Here is an 8,191-nt window from a genome sequence, read left to right as displayed (position 1 = left end):
CGCCGGAGTTGCAGCGAGGACGCTCTACCGCCGACTCCTGGGCGACCCCACCGCTCCCCTCCAGTCCTCTGGTCTCCTTCCTCCGGGTGAAGGGGATGCCAACAGCTCCCTCGCGGGGAGCCTTTTCCTCGCGTGCGCGTGCGGCTCTGTGCTGAGCGTGCTGCAATAAAGCCTGGCCTGACAGGCTCACAATGCAAATGAGGAAACCGAGGCCCCCTGAGGTCAAGTCGCTGCCCTAGGTCACGCAGCTGGTATGCGTGGGAGCAGCGTTTGCGCCCGGGCACTTCTAGCTGGGTCGGGGCTCCCAGATGGAGCTGGGGGGGGGGGGCGTGTGGAGTGGAGCCAGGAGGCCAGTGTTGGGGAGGGGGTGTTTGACCTTAACTCAGTTACTTTCTGGCCACCTCCACCTTCTCAACGGAGCTAGAGTTCACTCCTCTCCTCCATCCAAAATACCTTTCTGCGATTCCAGGGAGTAGTAGAAACCCTCTCCTCTGAATCCTTGGGGCATGTAAGCATCAGAGGTCCTGGAGAAGACCCTGCCACCCCCGTGTCCTCTGGGTGAAGATAACAGGTAGGAAGAACCCTGGTGGGGAAGAGGACCAGGTAAGGAGGGGACAAACCAGAAGAGGGGAGGGCAGGAAGGGAGGGATATGTAGAGAAGTTTTTTACTTTATCCTGTCAAAACTGTCTTTATATAGTTTGTTGAAAATTAATTTTGTAATTCAAAACTTCAGAAAAAATCCTACTGCCCTTTGTAGTCCCATGCCAATTCCACTGTCCCACGTGGCTGTCCCTGACCAGCATGGATTCCCAGGGCTGCAAGGGTACCTGGGGAGGGATGTGCATGTCCTGCTGTGGCCTGCACTTGTGAGAATTGCAAGCCCAGGCCCCTTCTTCCACGCCTGCATTCCTGACTTGCAGGGGAAGCGCCAGGCGGAGTCTTCGGACCACCACGGCTATCATGGTGGTCTTGAGTAGTCTTTGCATAGTGTTGGTGGTGGTCTTAGGAACACCAGAACATTTTTGACAAGGCAACAGCCCCGGGGGACCCTGTCTGGCCACTGGGACCCTGTCCAGTGGTCCCCAGGCATGTGCTCCATGCCCATGGGGACACTGTCAACCCTGCTCACCCCATCTCTGGAGTTGGGGGTTTTCATCCAGTTCTGAGCTATAACATAGCTGGTGGATTGGAGTTAGGACTCACTGAGGCCGTGACCTGAAAACCCAGCCCAGGCAGCACAGCTGGGAGGAAGTGTCTCAGGGACAAAGACATGGGCCCTGATGTCCTGGATGAAGCACTGGGACTCCTGGTACAACTCATGTGTCCTGTGAAGGCAGAAACACACAGTAACATCCCCAAGAGAAACTGGCCACCTGCCTGTCACTTGGAGAGGCCATGAGAGGGAGCTGCTGCCAGGAACAGAGGAGCCACTGTCACCTGGGCATCAAATGGGTCAGCTTTACATGAGTTTGGGGACAGATGGATAAAGGAGTCCAGGGGCTGGAGTCAAATCTTGTGCCAATTGGTCTATTTATCCCCTGGCCCAACTTTTAAATCTGTGATATGAACTTGTCACTCCCCTCCCTATGAGTGACAAGCGGCCCCACCCCTCATTCAGGACGTCTTTTCTGTATGGTGAGCAGCTTTGGAAGACAGAGACGGTGATTTTCTGATTTCCTCTCCGCCGGCCTGGCCCGGCCCGGACCAAGAGTTTGTTCCCTCATGGTCACCTGAGCTGCGCCCAGGGCGTGGGAAACTGTCGCAGGCCTGAAGTTCACACTGCCTGTGGTGCGTAAATAATAAAGTCCTTTGTCTCTGAGCAGGAGTCCTGAGCCTCCTGTCAGTACCCATGAAGCCCAGGAAGGCTCCCTTGTTAATTTGCAAGTAGGGCAGATCTTGAGCCTTTCAGGGGTCCTGACACCCTCTCTGTGCCTCAGTTTCCTGATCTGGAGAGTGAGGAATAAGAGGAAGATGTGGAAAGCCACAATAAACTTCTGGTCTTATCATGTCGGCTTCTCAGGGCGTCATCTGAATGCCATTCATCCTTCCAGGCTCATCTCCGATCCCTCACTGCCTGCAGTGAGCCCAGACTGTGCAAATGACTGCAAAACCCCAGCACGTGTCCCCTCTGCAATGCTGTTTCTCATTTTCCCTTCGGTCTGCTTATCCCCAGCATTCATCGTGAAGCCCCAGGTAGGGTCTTGGAGAAAGCTTTGGGGACTAATTCCCCTCAGACAGTGCTTCCAGGGTATAGAACAGGGAATGGGGGACACAGAGGTCCTCGAACCCTCCTCTCCTGGGCTCTAGCATGGACCCTGTTTAATCCTAACATAGACTATGTCAGGGGATCATAGAAGAGTTTTCTCAGGGGACTTTCCACAGGATGGGGACATCCTCACATTTTCCATCTCAAGTCTTATGTCTCCTGGGGTTTTTGTTCTTCACTTCATTCCATTTTTAGAGTGAGAGCATTTTCCTGTAAATAACAAATATAGCCATTCATTTAAAAATGGTTTTAGACGATTTTTGTGTCAGGCACAGTACCAGACACTGAGCTAGGGACAAGGCAAGCTCAGAGTTTATATTCTAATGGAAGGCAGGTGGTAAACAAATGAATAATTAAATAAACAAGTCAATTTACGATAGTAGTGAGAACCATAAAGCACAATTTTAAAGTCACATTAAAGAAAGTTATAGGACTCTATCAATATGGGGCAGGGCTGAGGGCGGCCGGGGTTGGGAGATTTACAAGGTCATCAGAAAAGGCCTGCATTTGAGCTGAGACCCGAATGACCTGAGAAACCATGCAGAAATCAGGGAGATGTGTGTTCTAAGCTGAGAGAACAGATAGTGCAAAGGCCCTGAGGCAACACAATGTGCTTGGTGTGTTCAAGAGTCAGGGATCGGTGGCCCCAAGAGCTCTCTGCCAGTGCACAAGGGAGGGAAGTGAGCCAAGCCACGGCCCCAGGCTCTGTCCCTGGCTGCAGGGTGGGAGAGGAATCCACCTCCTCTGCTAACCTCCCTCTAACTTGCCCTTAGTCACTCCCCTTGATGAGAACCAGGGAATAATATTCTTTCATTTCCCAGAGCCTAGTGCAGCACTGCTTCTCAATGAATGTCTATGGAGCTGAGATTAATTTTTTAAAAGGAGTTGAGAGGAAGTGGAATTGGGCAAGAAAATGTAACCAGGTAATTTCTGAAGACGGCAGGTTGGATGTTCATGAGGTCAATGGCAGTCTGTGCTAATGCTCATGGTCATGCCAGTTGGCCGGGGATTTTCCCAGTTTGGGGCAGAGTCCTACATCCCAGGAAACCTTCCGTCCTTGCCAAACCTGACTGTGGGTCACCCTCATGATCCCTGAAAGCCTGTCCTTTGGCCACATCCTTCAGGGCTGGTGTGGAACAGATGCTGGCCACACACGCCTTTCTGTTCCCTTGGCCCCTGGAGCTGTCCGCATTACAGCGCCTCCCACCTCCTCTCCCCCAGACTGGCTGCAGAGACACCCTCCCCTCCTCTCCTCTCTGAGACTGCAGTACTTTGGGATGCTCAGACTCCCAGTGAATGAAGGGCAGCTGTGAGCAAATGGACTTCTTTCCCCAGAAGGTGGAAAAGTGGGGGCTGGGGAGAGAGAGCCACCTGTATCCACCCTGGACCCCTCCATCCCAAAGATCACGGTTCAGACTCCACTAGGTCTGGTGTGTGGCCCAGAACTGCCTCGGTCTCCTCATCTGTAAGGTGGAGGCACAGGTGCCCACCTGGATCGATCCGCTGAGAATTGAATATGTCCATGTGAGAGGTTGTGTGTAGACTCCCCAGGGACACAAGCGTGGGGCCACTTTCCCCTGCTGCTTTGTATTCTTGGGACAGAGCCCAGTGCCTGGCACTTAGTAGGTGCCTAATATGTGCTACTCTCTTCCTAATTTATTCCACTAAATCAGATGCTCAGTAAATGTTAATTTCTTTCTTTTCTTCTTTGCCTTTAATTCCCCAAGTGGCTATAATGCCTGACTCCATAGAGCTACCCCTTCTTGGCTCCCCTCCTGCCTGCTTTGTGAACAGGGTTGGGGAATCATTTAGACTAAGGCTCAGTCATTTAGACTAAGGCTGTATTCAATCAACACACTCCAGTCTGGGGCCTCCCAAGAGGGAATAGGGCTCTCGAGGGCCCAGAAGTGTTTTGGAGATTCGTAGTGGATGCTGGGAGGAGGGCGGAAGCCAGGGAGGAGAGCTCTCTTTCCCAGGGAAGCCCAGAGATTCCCACCCAGAATCTGTGCCTCCCTGCAAGCAGCAGAAGAAGCCAACCCAGCTCTCAGGCTTGGGCAGGAAGCGAGGGCATCTGTTTCCGCACACACTCAGGAGGGGCCAAGAACCAGGAGGAAACGAATGTCCTCCTTGCAGGAGTTGGCTAGAGACATGCGCCTGGGTCCAGGCCCAGGGAAGACAGGCCAGGAAGGGCCAGAAGTCAGACTGAGGGTCTGGGGGTCCTTGCTGACTCCCGGGCATCTGATGGCCCCAGAGCTGGGCTCTCTGCCTCTGGATTCTTACTCCACCAGGTCTCATCTGTGCCGACCCTTACAATTGTCTCCATTTCACAGACGAAAATACTGAAGCTCAGAAAGGTTAATTCTCAGCCCAGAATCCCAGGGGCCAGGGGCTGCATAGCTGGCATTTAAACCCAGAAGTGGACAGACTTCATATCTCCCATTCTCACTGTCTCCATCAAAGAGCTAATCAGACCCTGCCTGATGAGAAAGCAGCCCAGGATCCTCTGAGAAGCAGCCCTTCTCTCGGACCCTCCCTCAAGCCCCTCCCGGAACCCCATCTGCCACCGCAGCCCCTCTTCCTCCCATCCAGGGCTCCCGTGCCAGGTTCTCCTGCATTGACCCAAAGCTTGCATTTCCCCAGTGAGTCCCTGGACTTCATGTGGCCACCACATGAAGTTTCTCGTTTCTCACATGTGGGTCACTGGCACCCAGGGAGTGCCCAGGATGTATCTATCCACTGCATGCACCATGGAATCCAGTGACTGTTGGCACTATCTCCAGTTCCCTTAAAAAGACTGTTCTGATGGCCCTAGGATTCTTCAGATGCTGCCCTTAGAGTTTCCTAGTCTTTAAAGTGGGAATGCACACCCTGAGCTGCCAACAGCAAAGTAGGGGCCCTGGGACCTTGCCTGGTGGCCTGGCAGAGACTCCTCAAATGCCATCTGTTCCCTGGTCTACTCAGAGTAGCTAAGTGAGCCCGAGACGTAGAGGGAGGTTGGGGACACTCTCAGGCTGAAGAAGGGATGGTGCATGGGTCCAAGGGGCTGGGAGGCCCTGAAAACCAGGCCCCTCCCTGATCCTGTCCCCTGAGCTTGCCAGCCGGACCCCAGGGTGGGCCAAGATGGGCCAAGGTGAGTCTTTCTCCTCTCTGATGTTTGTCAGCCATCAGCAATAGCTGTAGCCATTGGGAAATTGTACCCACATGTGATTTATCTTGCAGCTATAGAAAGTGTGAAGAGGGTAGGGAAAGGGATCTTCTCAAGATTGTACAGTGAGGAGGAAGTGCATGACAATGCAGAATGCCCCTGCTGAGATGATTCTGCACTTCCGCTTCACAAAACCCTGGTGGAACAAGGAAGGGTGTCAGTGTCACATCTCCATGTTGCTGATAATGATACTGAAACACAGAGAAGTTAGCAGCTCGCTTCAGGTTGGAGCTGAAACCCAGACACTCCAGCTCCTGTGGCTGGGACATACTGTTCGGTGTGGGCAGTCTAGAGCAGGGGAGGTGGGATCCCAGGGGCGGCAGGGGGATCAGATGGGAGTTAGGAGGTTGAATCAGCCTGGATGAGCAGTGGTTTACTGTCCCAGGGGGTTGGCTTGTTGCCCCGTTCTGCTGACCGAGTCTCCATCACCTGTGGGTGCAGTCTGGATTCTCTGAGGGAGGAGCATAGAGGAGGGAGAAGAGGAAGTGGGGTTCCAGTCCTACTGAGCGGGTCATGAGGATGGATGTTCCCAGGTGGCATGGGTGCCTGGCTCCTTCTAATTACGGGGGCTTCTGCAGGGTCTGCAGCAACCCCATCACTAGGCATCCCTACATGTATCCCTACCTGGGCAAAGCCTCATCTGTCTGTGTGGCTGCTCACAACCTCCTTTCAACACCTGTCTTGGGTCACATGAGCGACCCACCCTAGGAGAGTCACCTGCCAGAGTGCAGGCTGATCTCGGACCACCCTAGCCGGCTTTTTGCCCGCTCTCCAGATGCCAGTGGACACACACTGTGCTGTCTGAGGCTTTGCAGCCTCTCACTTGTCCTGAGGTGGGAGAAGCAATGCCACCCACCATCTCCAAGGAGACCTCCTGCCTCTGGCCTCCTGCTGCCCTTCTGGCTTCTTAGTCAGGGGTGAGGGAACACTTTTTACCCAGCCCCTTTGCAGTTCTATGCTTTGAAGCAGTTACATAATATCCATTGTCCTTAGACTTGGGGGTCTGGGCTGGAAGGGAACCCCAGGGCGGTGAGAAAGAGACAGATCCAAGTGACATTTCCACCTGGGGTCAGTTAGTCACAAAGACTGGGGACCAGCCGGAAACGAATGAGTCAGACAGCACTGAGTCCCGGCTCCCATCCGGAGAAGGGGTGAGTCAGGCAGCCTGGGGGGACATCTGCAGCTGGGAGACAGGTTTTCAGTGTGGCATTAAGGGGGTCACACTGAGCTAAGGCGGAGTGGTTGAAAGTGTGGCCTTTGGGTTTCAATCCCAAATGTGTTGCCTGGAGCAAGTGACTCAGCCTCGGTCTGCACCATCCCTGGCAGCACCATGGGAGGCTTCATGTGACAGTGACCCTGGAGTGTGCAGCTCACAGCTTGGCTCACAGAACACTCAGCAATCCTGCAGGGGAGGGGGCTTTACTACCCTCTCCTATTTTGTGGATAGGGAAACCACGGCACAGAACAGGTACACTGTATGCCCAGGGTCACACATGGCCAGGCAGTCCCTCTCCGATGACTGCACCCTGGCACAATGTGCTGGCATGGTGGTTAAGCATGGCCACATGGGGTCAAACACTGCTGTACCATTTCCAAACCTCTGAGGTCCCCCACGTCTGATCTTGGTTTCCCTCGTCTGCCTATGGTGGGACTACGGGGTTTATTTATTTATTTATTTATTTATTTATTTATTTATTTATTGGTGCCAGGGATCAAACTCAGGACCTTGCACTTGTGAGGCAGGCGGCAGAACCACTGAGCTAAATCTCTAGCCCCGATTGTCTATTTATTTTGAACTGTGCTTTAAAGTTTGTAGTTGTTTAACAAGTCAATCCTTGTGAAGTCCATTCTGCATGTCTTAGTTCTTCTTAAAGTAACACTGAGTAGGAAAGGATAATTAGAGGAAGCCCAGACTAGGAGGCTCCATAGCTGGCAGAGCTGGGACCCCAACCGCTGATTTCCTACTCTCACCGGTCTGTCACACAGGGAGGGGACACAGAGAGCTGGTGGGCCACCAGCTGGGACACAGGAAGTAGAGGAGCGGTGGAGTCTGGACACGCAGATCCGGAAGGTGTTACTTCTTACCCATCAGTTTCCCTAATCCTCCAAATAACACTGTGAGGTAGGACATCCAGTTCACCCTTACAGCTGAGCAGCACTGAAGCCTAGAGAGAAGTGGCCAAGTGGCCCCAAACCAGGCAACCTGAGTCCCGGACAAGGGTCTCCATGGTGCCTGAATCTGAAAGGCAGGAGGGTGGACCAGCTCGAGAGAGAAACTCAGAGATGATGAGAGCAGCACGCTATCTTCTAGGATGCCACTGGCACAGGAATCCAGGCCTGAGAGCTACAGGGAGGTGGCCATCACATTCATGAGCCACCTTGGGGGACAGAGTCTACATTTGTCTTTTGTGACGTGTGTCCCATTTCCTTGCTCCCAGCTGTGAGCCTCCGCCTCGACAGAGAACCCTAGGACCTCCTGCTCCACCCCAGAGAGCTGGCTGCTGGAGGTGGGATTTCAGAGCAAGAGGCAGCAAGGGCAAGGGAAAGTGGCAGGGGGCCTGGCTATCTCACAGAACCAAGAAACCCTGCCACCTGCCTTTGTTCTTGTTCCTGTTTCATCGCCCACCCTTCTTTGCAGGGATGCTGTCCAGACCCACTTACTCATAAAGGCTGGCTGCTGGTGGCTGTCATTTAAATGGAAGCTCTTGTCTTTGCCATA

The 8,191-nt window shown here is 53.4% G+C and overlaps 1 long non-coding RNA gene across 1 annotated transcript; it reads left to right on the top strand.

The window, feature by feature from the left end:
• Nucleotides 1–280: 280 nt before the first annotated feature.
• Nucleotides 281–4,901, top strand: LOC110349381 (uncharacterized). The gene is made up of 3 exons (XR_002395289.2): nt 281–1,453; nt 1,620–1,789; nt 2,053–4,901. It is a non-coding gene; the product is annotated as an uncharacterized LOC110349381 (long non-coding RNA).
• Nucleotides 4,902–8,191: the final 3,290 nt, after the last annotated feature.

This window comes from Heterocephalus glaber, unplaced genomic scaffold (genome assembly GCF_053883595.1).
Source record: "Heterocephalus glaber isolate CG9 unplaced genomic scaffold, H.glaber_assembly_v1.0 deba00001444, whole genome shotgun sequence".
Taxonomy (NCBI): domain Eukaryota; kingdom Metazoa; phylum Chordata; class Mammalia; order Rodentia; family Bathyergidae; genus Heterocephalus; species Heterocephalus glaber.
This window is presented reverse-complemented; position numbering and strand designations above follow the sequence as displayed.